At 36.4% G+C, this 13724-nt stretch overlaps 1 long non-coding RNA gene across 4 annotated transcripts; it reads right to left on the reverse strand.

Annotated features, from left to right (window-relative positions):
• Nucleotides 1-1334: 1334 nt before the first annotated feature.
• LOC135758553 (uncharacterized) lies at nt 1335-4360 on the reverse strand. Of its 4 annotated transcripts, none has more exons than XR_010536518.1 (4): nt 4260-4360; nt 3365-3579; nt 2295-2511; nt 1335-1724 (listed from the first exon to the last, which is right to left on the reverse strand). It is a non-coding gene; the product is annotated as an uncharacterized lncRNA (long non-coding RNA). The 4 variants fall into 4 exon arrangements; XR_012335115.1 differs by having other exon boundaries at nt 4066-4294; XR_010536519.2 differs by having other exon boundaries at nt 3908-4294.
• Nucleotides 4361-13724: the final 9364 nt, after the last annotated feature.

Consider the following 13724-nt stretch of genomic DNA (forward strand, 5'->3'; position numbering starts at 1 on the left):
TCCACCGAATATTTTTTGCTTTGTATGAAACATGAAACGTCAACACGCCAGGTGAATAAAAGCAGCACATTTTATTTGGATTATAAGGGCTTTAGCACACGCTAGCTTCTTTAAACTAGTCTCAGCGGGCCAAGAAAAAGTGATCTTGGTTTTCAAACATTTGGAGTATTTTGCCAGGAGTGCTTGGCTTTTATTTTTCTCAATTTCTCCGTTATTACGTTCCGAGACTTTGTGAGATTTTGTCAGTAGGTTTCAGTAAATTGCTGTCCTTGAACAGCGCTGGCCCTTCAGTATTTTCTACTCTACATGCAGCGCAACGCAGACTGGTCGGCGGAAGGTGCCGCGAGAGGACCGCTCTCGGGTATGGAAGGCCAACAGGGCAAAAACATGTTGAAAATACGTGTTAACACGCACTACGTGTTAACGCGTAAATCACGTGTTAACACGCACTACGTGTTAACGCGTAAATGCGTGTTAACACGTGATTTACGCGTTAACACGTACCTACACTGTTTTCTTTACCACCACCTACTGGTGTGGAGCTTTGAAAACACAGAAACAAACAAGGCTTGGATATCACAGGATGTTATCTAAAATATATTTTGAGCATTTTATAAAAGCATTAGTAGGCTACAACTACATATTTTTAAACAGTTAACTATAATCGTTCAACCCTTGAAATTCATGACCACTTTCACACATTTTTCCAAACTATATTTTTAAATACACTTTAACTTTATCATGCTTCTAAAGCCTAACTGGTAACTGACAAATGAAAACAGGACATTATGTTTTCATAGGTCAACCCATATGCATTATATTTGTTTGTTAGTCCCTTTGATAACCACCATAAGTCTTATGAAGCTGCTATTGGTTTAGATAGCTTTATAGTAAATATAGTAGTTTTGCTTTATCCTTCAAAGTATAATTGATCAATTATAATTTTTTTATTATCATTAGACACACACAGGAAAAAAACAATAAATTACACTGGTGAGGATCATATACGTCCTCCAGATGCTGTGTTGTCTGTGTAAAATGTGTTGCGGTTGTAAAAAGAGGAATACTATGTGAATGACTCCTTTTTCTTGGGATGTTTTTATCTTTGCTGGAGATGGAGCAAGCAGTACTGTAGACTCCAAATACTCATCCTTTTCAATATTGTAATGAAAACAGAGATGTATACCATAGTTTAATGTTGCATGTGCAAATAAACAGTTGTTTTGATATGATGCTCTCTATTTTCCTTGGCTTTTTTCATAAGGGTTAAAGTGCCTGACACACTACTAGTAGAATACATTAGGAATGAAGAAAGATACATGATGCTTTTAAAATAACATAATATTTAACTTTTATTTATGCCATTAAACAGTAATTACTAAATTTAAGACTCAAACTCCACAGGAAGAAATATCTTTGCTTTTCCATAGCATTTCTTCATTTAATAATTGATTAGTTCGTAAATTGTTGAGGAGACAGGAGCTTTGCAGTATCCAGATGTGATAAGGAACATGGCCCTTCCATTGTATGACACATCGCATGGAGTATGAACTACCCTATCTTATGTGATTTTGTTAAATGGTTTATGAAGCCTTTAATGGACAGTGGTCCCCTGCTTCAAAAACAGCAGACCTCCAACATCAAGCTTAGCAGAGCTGGGGTGGTTGGTGAGAATCATTTTGGTTGGCTGAAGAAAGATGGTGATGACCTCAGAAGTGCAATGCCTGCAACACATAAATGGTAAAGTTTATTGTGCTGCCCTGGGAAATGGGTGACCTAGGAATGTTAGTATATGTAGGCCTAATGCACATCACAGCCTGTAAACTGTTAAGTCTTGTAACTTCATACAATCAGAATGTACTGTAGTAAAAACATAAATGAAAAAGAAAACAGAACTTTATTACATGTACTCTAGTAAGAATAAGGCAAATTATATGGAATATAAACTCCAAAAGGATTTTTTTTTTTGCTCAGTTGTAAATGAATCTTATTTAATATTTGATTATTAATAAAACCCATAAACCACAAACATTGGCAACAAAGGGATATAATTGTTTTCAACCAAAAACATTGTAATAGGTAATATTGACATAGGAAACAGAAATACAGACTCTCTAAAAAATGCTAGGCCCATCATAAAGACAACTGTGTAACTAGAAATCAATATTAAAAGGTATAAAGTTGAGACCTTACTTACATCACTTGGTCAAAAAAAGTCACAGACTCAACTGTAGGCACAAAACAGTTTATTGAATGCACAATGAAAATCTCAATTCCAGAATGCAGAGACTCACCAAGCAGCAGGGTGGCACTAATTTGGGTCACTGCTGAGAATGGCACCTTGCAGAAAGAGTCAGAGTGCAAGGCATCAGTCAGGAAATGTTATCAGGGAGAGCAGCGAGGCAGGCAGACGGGATGAAGAGAGCCAAAGAAGAGCCAACCGATGTGAAGCTAGGCATAGAGAGGGAAGATGAGGCTGGGAGAACGGGGCAGATGGCATCAGGGCACAATCTGGAGAGAACAGAGAAGAGTCAGAAAGAAAAAGCACTGACAGCGCATCTCATAATTAATGAGATGATGACTAGACGGAGGGGAGGATATAGCCTGGGATACACTGCATGATTTTTGGCGGTCCCAAACGAAAGATTACCATCGTGAAACATTTGTGGCAATTTCTGTGATCGTGGCTCTTCGGTGGTCCTATGTCGACCAGCTTACCAGTATTTGTTTAACACTAGCACATGCTGGTGACATTGCACTTAACTGGAGTCACAGTCATCACAACCTATGAGTCAATAGGTGTCATCATTATACAGTCTACATGCTTGTCGTACCCAAGTTTAAATGATCCATGTCGCACAGTGTGATAAGGTAATGACATTATAGGAGAGCAAAAATCTTGCAGTGTATCCTGGGCTTAAGACAATGACTGGTACGTGCATGGCCACCTGTCAAAACAAACCAATGACAAAACACACAGCGTACAAAACACATAAACAGAAACAACCAATCAGAACAAAGCTGTGACACACTTGTAGCTATAGTATTCAATCAGATACTGGTTGCCCAAATTCATTGATTGTTTCATTAGACAGAAACAGGTTTTGGAATGTTTGGTGTGATGGTTGCTGTATCGGTCAGGTTAACAAGTGAAAACTGAATATTTCATTTAGTATGAAAAGTAAAAGTTGCACTCTGATTTTGACCTTAATAATAATCTTTAACAAAAATATCATCTGAAAAAGGATAAAGATGTTTTAACAATTTAAAACAAAACTGTTTACTAATAATAAAACAGACAATAGCAGAAAGAATAAGCATGCATGTTTAAGTTAAGAAGAATAATGAGCTTTTTAAAAAGTACCTGTATGTCCAGTTGTGCGGTCTGGAGTACATTGCTTTGCATGTAGTCCTATAAGGATCGCTTGGTCTTCTTGAATATATTAAGTCCTATAACTGCTTCAAGTACGCATTCTCTCATCAGGCACACTCTTACAGCCTCAGGGTGGGTCATTGATCATAATTTGGTCATCTAAATAAGCTTCGGTCAATCTTGTGAATAAACACTGGGTGAATAATCTGTGAAAGACAAGCATATAGAAAACCATAAAAAGTTGCTTGTATTAGTAATAACTAGAATCAGATTTGTTTTTATGATTTTTGAAACAATGGTTATTCAAATGTAAAATCATAGTATTAATGTAAAATCAACAAGGAAATTATATAGACCAACTTACTCTAATAATGCTACACAGTAGGCCTACAAAGGAATATAGTTTCCCTCATATTTGGACAGATCTGTGTTATTAACTCTCTTGCCAGTTTGTCATGAGTCATAACTTTATGTTCATATTTTTAAATGAATAACAAACACAACGCATTCATTTAAACAGCACTAAAATTTTACCTCACTATATTGTCTCCATCTGGGAAAGCCTGACACTGTTTCCACTAACTTATGTTATTGCAGTTATAAAGACTTTTGCCCAAGGCCATTTATCTAACAAAACTGTTTTCTGTTGTTGTTACTGCTGCTGCTTTTGCGTTTGTATTCCTCCATAGTACTTTTTGGCTCTTCCGTGTGGTTACGTTACCCTTCCGTCAGCGTACCTGGCTTATGATGGCTATGAGGTAAGCTTACGGCAAACTCGACGTAATGCTTGGATCACTATATCATTAATTATTCACACAATGACAGTGCCTGTCGTAACGCATTCGCTGCAATATAATTATTCATAAGCTTGTGAGCGAGCACTTACCTAATGCTTACGATGAGCTGACGTTACAATCTTCTTCTTCTTCTTTTGGTTTAATGGCGGGTTACGAACCAACTTTAAAGGTGCATACCGCCACCTGCTGTGATGGAGTGTGAAAATAATGATCTGCCTCTTCTATATCCTGTTATATAACACACTATTCCTAATAAATCTCAAACTGCATTTGACTTCCTTATTTTGGATCTTCATTTAATAAGTTGGCTATAGTAAAATCATTGCATGCTATTGCTTGTAAATCTTCCTTTAAAATACAACTCAAAATGATAGTGGCGAAGAAGTCATTTGCCATCTTGTGCTCATTAGTGGTAACGACATGCAATGCACAAATGACTAAAACGAGTTATTGTTGTTAAAGCCAGTTTCATTGAAAGCATGGTTTACCGACAATGCATTAATGATCTTATCATTTTAATGATATATTAATAAATCTATGTCCAAAGTTAAGAATATGAACGCAAAAAACTAAATGACAAACATTAAGTGGTGTTTTCCCGGACAGGGGTTATCTTAAACCAGGATTAAGCCTAATTAGGAAAAAATAAACAAACATACCTTACTAAAAACATTACCTGTGTGCATTTTAAGGCAAAACAAAGAGCACTGATGTATTTTAAGATATGTCAATGCATTTTTTTTAGTTTTGAAGGATCCTACCTTAGATCCTCACGTGCAGAATGTTTATATTATTGTGTTTTTTTTATCATTTATCATTTATTTACATAATCATCATAATCATTTTATAATCATTAGTTTTTATCCATTTAATTATTGTATTTGATTATTTAATATAATTTTATCATTATCAATTTCATTATTATCATTTTTATTATTACATTATTGTTTATTAATTCATTTATTCATTATTGTTTTTATTCATTATTCATTTATTCATTCATTATTATATTTCTACATTTTATTATATTATTCATTAATTCATTGTATTTCTATATTTTATATGTCTCTTGGTGGTTAAGTTTCATAGAACTGTTCTGTCTGTGTGTAAACAAGATAGATAAAGAGAATGTTTATGGAAGCCCAAGGTCTAAGGGATGATGCAGCTGAGCAATTTTGGATATAACCGTGCATGCTGTATTCCTGGGGTGGACGAGGTTTGAACATTGAGGCATATGCAACTGAAACTGCTGTCCATCAATAAAACTCTGTTCTATTTTATCATTTAAAACCTCCGTCTCACGACTCTGTTTATGCTCTCCAGCAACGATTGATCAGCCTTGTATCTGACGGATACTTTAACAAAGTAAACTTATATTTTCTGATGTGATCTGGTGTCCGGGGCTGGATCGTTCTTTTTTTATTTTGTCTGTGTTGTGGAGTCCAGATCTAACAGTTTGTACAGCTCTTACATTTATTTTAGTCTAGGACTAGTCTAATCCCTGTCCGGGAAACCGCCCCTAAATTGCTCCCAATACAATTTTGCTGTGTTCTCCACTGTACATTGATTGTACTGATTATAATCCAAAAGTCAGACGGGCCAAGTAATTCCCACGTCATCCATTATAAAGGGAGTTTTATTGTGCAGTGTAGCCAATTTCTATACAATTTAGTCCAAGTTTGAAAAACCTTTTGTTTCCATGTCACTCAGAAAGTCAGTGTGATGTCTTGAATTAGAAAGCAAGCAAAAACCATTCAAACGTTTTAGCCTATAAAATGAATTACCTATAAAAATGCAATTAAGCATTTTAATGTAGTTTATTAATCAACATTAATTATCATGATTATCGAGGGCATAATCAAAAATAAATATTTTTGTTTTCCCTGTAGTGCGTAGCCTATCTGTCTCATATCTGCTTGGAGTTTGAAAGACTCTTCTGATGCTTTTCTATTAAGTTTATTTACATATTTGACATTGAAGTAGTCTAAAGGTAAGTCTTGATTACTTTCATTTTGTGATACTTGAATTAGTTACTGCATCTCTTTAAGGTTATTTGTAACTGTATTGGAAATTATGTTGAAGTAGTTCTCCCAACCCTGTTACACACAAATAATAACAAAATTACAGAAATCAAAGTATAATCAGTTCAATGTAAGAAGTTATTATGATTACTAATAGAAGTGTACTCTTTGTCCTGTTATTTTCCTTACCTTGCCACTCAGTGCTTTAGGTTAGGGTAGTTGAAACTATTTCTAATTTCAGCAAAAGCTCCAGAGTTAAATCAACACTGCTTAGATTCACACCCAAGGTGTTAAAAATTACCACAGAATTTTTTGTATTCTTCCTACGAACTATCACAATGCTTCAACACAAACAATAACATTTTTGGGGTCAAGTGCTCAGCTAAGTAAAGATAAAACTAATCACTGTTAGGATGACTTCTTGTTTTTATCTTTTTAGTTAACAGCAAGTGTTTATCATAAATATTCATTTCATTATTTAACTTATCCTAGGGGCTTATCCTAAAATTATTAGACTAAAATATATATTTGAGCTCGCTTAATTTAAAAACAACTTGCACTTAAGCTTTTTTGTATCAATATGTGAAACAATGAATTGTTGATAAAAGGCTGTTAACAGTTACCAAAAAAGCTTAACTTCTTAAATATAACATAATATTTACATCATAAGATAATAGGCAGTTATGGTCTAATAGTTAGAGTCGGCCTTATAACCTGAGAGTTTTGCTGGTTCGAGTCTCGCGGCTGACAGGTTGCGACTGAGGTGCCTTGAGCCAGCCACCTGTCTCCCAGTGTTTCCCGGGCACTGCAGTACTGCTCTGGGTGTGTATGTTCACGACGTGCAGTGCTTGTTCACCACTCACTTGATAGGTTAAATACAGACGTCACATTTCAAGTATGGGTTACCATACATTGGTCATTATGTCACTTTTACTTTTCCTTAAAAAGGATCAGATGGAAAAAAAACTAAAGGTGAAAACAAGAAAGCACTTTTTTTTAATTCCAATCAAAGCTATAGACATGTGTCTTATTGCCATTCTTCTTTTTTCCAGTCATCACATATGCATTTATTCATTTAGCATATACATTCATCCAAAGTGTCTTATAGATCAGAAAATACACAGAAAAAAAGCATCAAAAGTTTATTACATTTGCATAATTGTTCTAGTATCTGCTGCAGAGTTCTAGTTACTATGACAAAGAAACGGTCTGAGCGTGACTAATCCATTGGAAGCCTCAGATTGATCTATGACACATACTTTCTGATATGGAAACTTTGTCTGAGGCAACGCGTGCCAAAAAGTAAAAAAAAAAAAGCTTAAAAGGTTTGTAGTTGAGAGCCTCCTTCACACAAAATAAGATTATTATTTAAACTCAAAAAGCATGTTTTAAAGCCTAACTGCTCTATACAATGACATTGATGTTCTCCCATTAGGCCATACATATAGAGTTCCATCTGTTGTTCATATGCTAAATTGGTTGTAATTATATAGTGTGGTATTGCTATACTGTATTATTAAGGATATGTGTATGACACTAGTGAAAAACAAATTTTATAAGGCATTTATAAACTAGCTGAACTAGCTATAAATGCAATCAGATCATGATGGCAGGTAGTCCAAAGACTTCATATGTAGAACATCATAATGTGTGTGTGTGTGTTCACAAATGATGCAGATGTACGATCTGCTTGAGCATACATTCCATTTACGTTCATAATCTTGCTATTAACCAATTGTTATTAACATAAACTTAATTAGATTACCTGTGGTTAAGTAGTGTTTAAATAATTTTTTTCTTGCAATATTAATCATCCTCTACTGTTTATAAGAATTGTATGACACTACTGTGTCATAATTTAACACCTCTATTTTTAAGAATATAATTCTTTCCATAGGCAGGTACTAAAAGAACAAGACATTAGACACAAAGTAAGTAGAAATTGGGACTATTGCCTAATTCACAAAGCTAACAAAATTATTTATAACAAAATTAAATGATACTATAATTATTATATATAGTCCAATCTGTAACCTATTTATGATCATTATTCACTGTTAATTACTTTTAAAAATATATATTTAGGATAAAATACTTCAATTTACAATCCTATCTATCTGTCCGTTCTGTGTATTTAGGTCAGATTCGCCACACCACTAGATGGTGGTAAAACTCCATGTCCATGATTTCTAACGCGTTAACACGTGATTTACGTGTTAACACGCACTTACGCGTTAACACGTAGTGCGTGTTAACACGTGATTTACGCGTTAACACGTAGTGCGTGTTAACACGTATTTTCAACATGTTTTTGCCCTGTTGGCCTTCCATACTCGGGTTGTTCTCGCAGTGATCTGACGTCATACGCCGGTCCATCTGCACCTGCTGTTTGTAATAACCTGATTCTGATTGGCCGGTGCGACATGTACACGTCATGCGATCAAAACGCTTGTTTACCCGTCAGTCTGGCAGCTTGCTTTAACTTCTTTTGTCCGGTCGGAGACGAAGGTATGACCTTTGACTGCTGCAACAATATAATTACATTAAACAACTTTTAACATTCCCATCGGCCCACGGCGGACCGATGGCCAGTACATGCCTAGGCTCAGCTCACGTGCATTCTTTAAAGCGCTTCAGTTCGCGGCGGCATTCACTCGCGGCCGTACTACGGTCGGCACCCCTGATAGCGTCTTCTCTCGAAGCTAAGCAGGCTCGAGCCTGGTTAATCCCTGGATGAGAGACCGCCTCCGGTGGCGGGACTAGAGTGGAATATTTTTAACCGGGCGGCCAAGTCTGCTTTAGGCGGTACAATGTCCATGAAAGAACACTACGTGTATCCATGTTTTAAAAAAGGATGAATGAAGCTTATGAACCCAATAGACACATATCCCTAACTGCACGCATTACTAGATGTAAAAGTAATGTCAGTGTGAATTTAACACCTCTTTTACATCTGATTTACTGTCTGTTAATGAAGCAAAATATCCAATGCAGTAACTTTCTTAAAAGTCGATCGGAAAATATAAATTCCATGATAAAACTTACACTTACTTCAAATAGCAGAGCTCAGCGCAATGGATTTAAAAAAGAAAAGAAATGACGGATTTATCTTACTTTGCAAAGTTACTCAGTCGGGAGCAGTGAATGATTTTCTCTTCTTCTTATTTTCATAACTTTAATGACAGAAGCGTCGGCGGTTTAGGCTCATCATTAGAACGAATGCATTAAAATGTTTAGTCGTTTAAGACATGCAGTGACGAATTGTTTGCTAAAAAGCTATTTTGACATTTGAGCATTTTCAGTTCATGGCAAAAAGACGCGAACATGAACTCGTTTAAGCTCTAGTTCTGCAGGCGGGCAATCGGTGGGTACGATGCCCCCGTCCAGGTGTCAGGTTCAAGGCGGCGGTCCAGTCCAGCTGGTAATCATAGCTTATAAAGATCACTTCGCCAATGAAAACTCGGCGTTGGGTTTCGTTGTAAATAAAATAAACAAAAAACAGTGCAAATAAGGAAAAGACAAGCCAATATTAGACTTTTTTCAGTCCCCAGATAGACAATTTCTGTACACTCTTCCAGCTTACGCTGAAATCATGTCGTATTGGCAATGTACGTTAATATTCTTTTAATTTTAGTTTTTAACAAAGTGAAAATAACAGTAAAGAACTTCATGTGAGTAAATATTTAATAAAATCAGTCTCAATTGTAATAATAGCAAATGATTTATTCGTTCATTTCTGTGAATCCTTTATTTAAATAAATGTAGTTAAATCCGCTGGCTAGTAGTCGTATTGGTCTATTACCACAGACGTATAGCTAATAAACGAGCGAGATTTATTAGGGTCTTATAAAGCGAATTGGGCTTAGTCATGTCCACCGAATATTTTTTGCTTTGTATGAAACATGAAACGTCAACACGCCAGGTGAATAAAAGCAGCACATTTTATTTGGATTATAAGGGCTTTAGCACACGCTAGCTTCTTTAAACTAGTCTCAGCGGGCCAGGAAAAAGTGATCTTGGTTTTCAAACATTTGGAGTATTTTGCCACGAGTGCTTGGCTTTTATTTTTCTCAATTTCTCCGTTATTACGTTCCGAGACTTTGTGAGATTTTGTCAGTAGGTTTCAGTAAATTGCTGACCTTGAACAGCGCTGGCCCTTCAGTATTTTCTACTCTACATGCAGCGCAACGCAGACTGGTCGGCGGAAGGTGCCGCGAGAGGACCGCTCTCGGGTTGTTCTCGCAGTGATCTGACGTCATACGCCGGTCCATCTGCACCTGCTGTTTGTAATAACCTGATTCTGATTGGCCGGTGCGACATGGACACGTCATGCGATCAAAACGCTTGTTTACCCGTCAGTCTGGCAGCTTGCTTTAACTTCTTTTGTCCGGTCGGAGACGAAGGTATGACCTTTGACTGCTGCAACAATATAATTACATTAAACAACTTTTAACATTCCCATCGGCCCACGGCGGACCGATGGCCAGTACATGCCTAGGCTCAGCTCACGTGCATTCTTTAAAGCGCTTCAGTTCGCGGCGGCATTCACTCGCGGCCGTACTACGGTCGGCACCCCTGATAGCGTCTTCTCTCGAAGCTAAGCAGGCTCGAGCCTGGTTAATCCCTGGATGAGAGACCGCCTCCGGTGGCCGGACTAGAGTGGAATATTTTTAACCGGGCGGCCAAGTCTGCTTTAGGCGGTACAATGTCCATGAAAGAACACTACGTGTATCCATGTTTTAAAAAACGATGAATGAAGCTTATGAACCCAATAGACACATATCCCTAACTGCATGCATTACTAGATGTAAAAGTAATGTCAGTGTGAATTTAACACCTCTTTTACATCTGATTTACTGTCTGTTAATGAAGCAAAATATCCAATGCAGTAACTTTCTTAAAAGTCGATCGGAAAATATAAATTCCATGATAAAACTTACACTTACTTCAAATAGCAGAGCTCAGCGCAATGGATTTAAAAAAGAAAAGAAATGACGGATTTATCTTACTTTGCAAAGTTACTCAGTCGGGAGCAGTGAATGATTTTCTCTTCTTTTTATTTTCTTAACTTTAATGACAGAAGCGTCGGCGGTTTAGGCTCATCATTAGAACGAATGCATTAAAATGTTTAGTCGTTTAAGACATGCAGTGACGAATTGTTTGCTAAAAAGCTATTTTGACATTTGAGCATTTTCAGTTCATGCCAAAAAGACGCGAACATGAACTCGTTTAAGCTCTAGTTCTGCAGGCGGGCAATCGGTGGGTACGATGCCCCCGTCCAGGTGTCAGGTTCAAGGCGGCGGTCCAGTCCAGCTGGTAATCATAGCTTATAAAGATCACTTCGCCAATGAAAACTCGGCGTTGGGTTTCGTTGTAAATAAAATAAACAAAAAACAGTGCAAATAAGGAAAAGACAAGCCAATATTAGACTTTTTTCAGTCCCCAGATAGACAATTTCTGTACACTCTTCCAGCTTACGCTGAAATCATGTCGTATTGGCAATGTACGTTAATATTCTTTTAATTTTAGTTTTTAACAAAGTGAAAATAACAGTAAAGAACTTCATGTGAGTAAATATTTAATAAAATCAGTCTCAATTGTAATAATAGCAAATGATTTATTCGTTCATTTCTGTGAATCCTTTATTTAAATAAATGTAGTTAAATCCGCTGGCTAGTAGTCGTATTGGTCTATTACCACAGACGTATAGCTAATAAACGAGCGAGATTTATTAGGGTCTTATAAAGCGAATTGGGCTTAGTCATGTCCACCGAATATTTTTTGCTTTGTATGAAACATGAAACGTCAACACGCCAGGTGAATAAAAGCAGCACATTTTATTTGGATTATAAGGGCTTTAGCACACGCTAGCTTCTTTAAACTAGTCTCAGCGGGCCAGGAAAAAGTGATCTTGGTTTTCAAACATTTGGAGTATTTTGCCACGAGTGCTTGGCTTTTATTTTTCTCAATTTCTCCGTTATTACGTTCCGAGACTTTGTGAGATTTTGTCAGTAGGTTTCAGTAAATTGCTGACCTTGAACAGCGCTGGCCCTTCAGTATTTTCTACTCTACATGCAGCGCAACGCAGACTGGTCGGCGGAAGGTGCCGCGAGAGGACCGCTCTCGGGTTGTTCTCGCAGTGATCTGACGTCATACGCCGGTCCATCTGCACCTGCTGTTTGTAATAACCTGATTCTGATTGGCCGGTGCGACATGAACACGTCATGCGATCAAAACGCTTGTTTACCCGTCAGTCTGGCAGCTTGCTTTAACTTCTTTTGTCCGGTCGGAGACGAAGGTATGACCTTTGACTGCTGCAACAATATAATTACATTAAACAACTTTTAACATTCCCATCGGCCCACGGCGGACCGATGGCCAGTACATCCCAGGTGAAAAAAAATTCTATTAAAAATATACTTTAAAAAAGTGTACTAAGTATATTTTCTAGATTTTGTACTATTTTCGTCAAATCCAAGTATAGTTAAGTGTACTCAATTATGTATTAACTTCAACTTAACACCTATTTGATTACACTTCAAGTGTAAATAGTATGCTAAAATGGAACAACTTTTTTTAAACTTCAAGTGCACTAAAATACACTCCTGAAAATCAAGATTTATGAGTAATTAAGCACACTTACAGTACAATTGCATTGTATTGCAATTTTAATGGAAATACACTTAAAAAGCCATTGCAGCACAAATTATAGTTGTGTTTAAGTACATTTTGTGCATACTGTTATCATACTTATAATTAGTATAAACTATGTTAATTTAGTATACCTCTGTAATATTTCAAGTGCTCTACAAATGCACTTCCTAACTATTTTTAGTGCTTTTAAAGTGTCCCACTATGACAATAATAATGTTTTTAAAGTGAATTTCAATTATAACCTAAACATCATAGACACGTACTTTCAGTGCAATATTATTATAGTGTATTTTTTATATTTTAAGTATATTTAATTTGTACTTTTATCCCCATTTTGTTATACTTAAGCATGAATATTGCTGTTACACTACAAGTGTATAATATAACAATTCAGTTCAAATGCACACAAACAGATTACAAACTGCATTTCAAAAAAGGATTCTTTATTAATGACACAAAAGTAACACACAAAACAGATATTGGCAAAATGGGGAACCTTAAACAGTCGACTTTCTTTGAAATGCCGGGAAGAGAACAATTGCGAACAACTTGTACTATATGGACATCTAGCTCTGATTTGAACTACTGGAGGCCTTATAACTGGCATTGTTGCACTTCCTCCGTAGAAGGTCCCGGATCTCTGCCACCTCGATGTTGGGGAATCACTCCCTCACTGCATCTGTAAAACAGGAAAGAGACATTTCAATTTCAATTTTATTTATATAGCGCTTTTCACAATTTGTAGTTGTTTCAAAGCAGCTTTACATTAAAAGAAGCAGGGGAAACAGAAAAATCGACAGACAATATAAGTAGCAAAATACAGCGGCTATGAATAAACTTTACAAGTGAGCAAATTAATAATGTCTCGTATACAAGAGG

The sequence above is a fragment of the Paramisgurnus dabryanus genome, chromosome 15, assembly GCF_030506205.2.
Source record: "Paramisgurnus dabryanus chromosome 15, PD_genome_1.1, whole genome shotgun sequence".
Lineage (NCBI taxonomy): Eukaryota > Metazoa > Chordata > Actinopteri > Cypriniformes > Cobitidae > Paramisgurnus > Paramisgurnus dabryanus.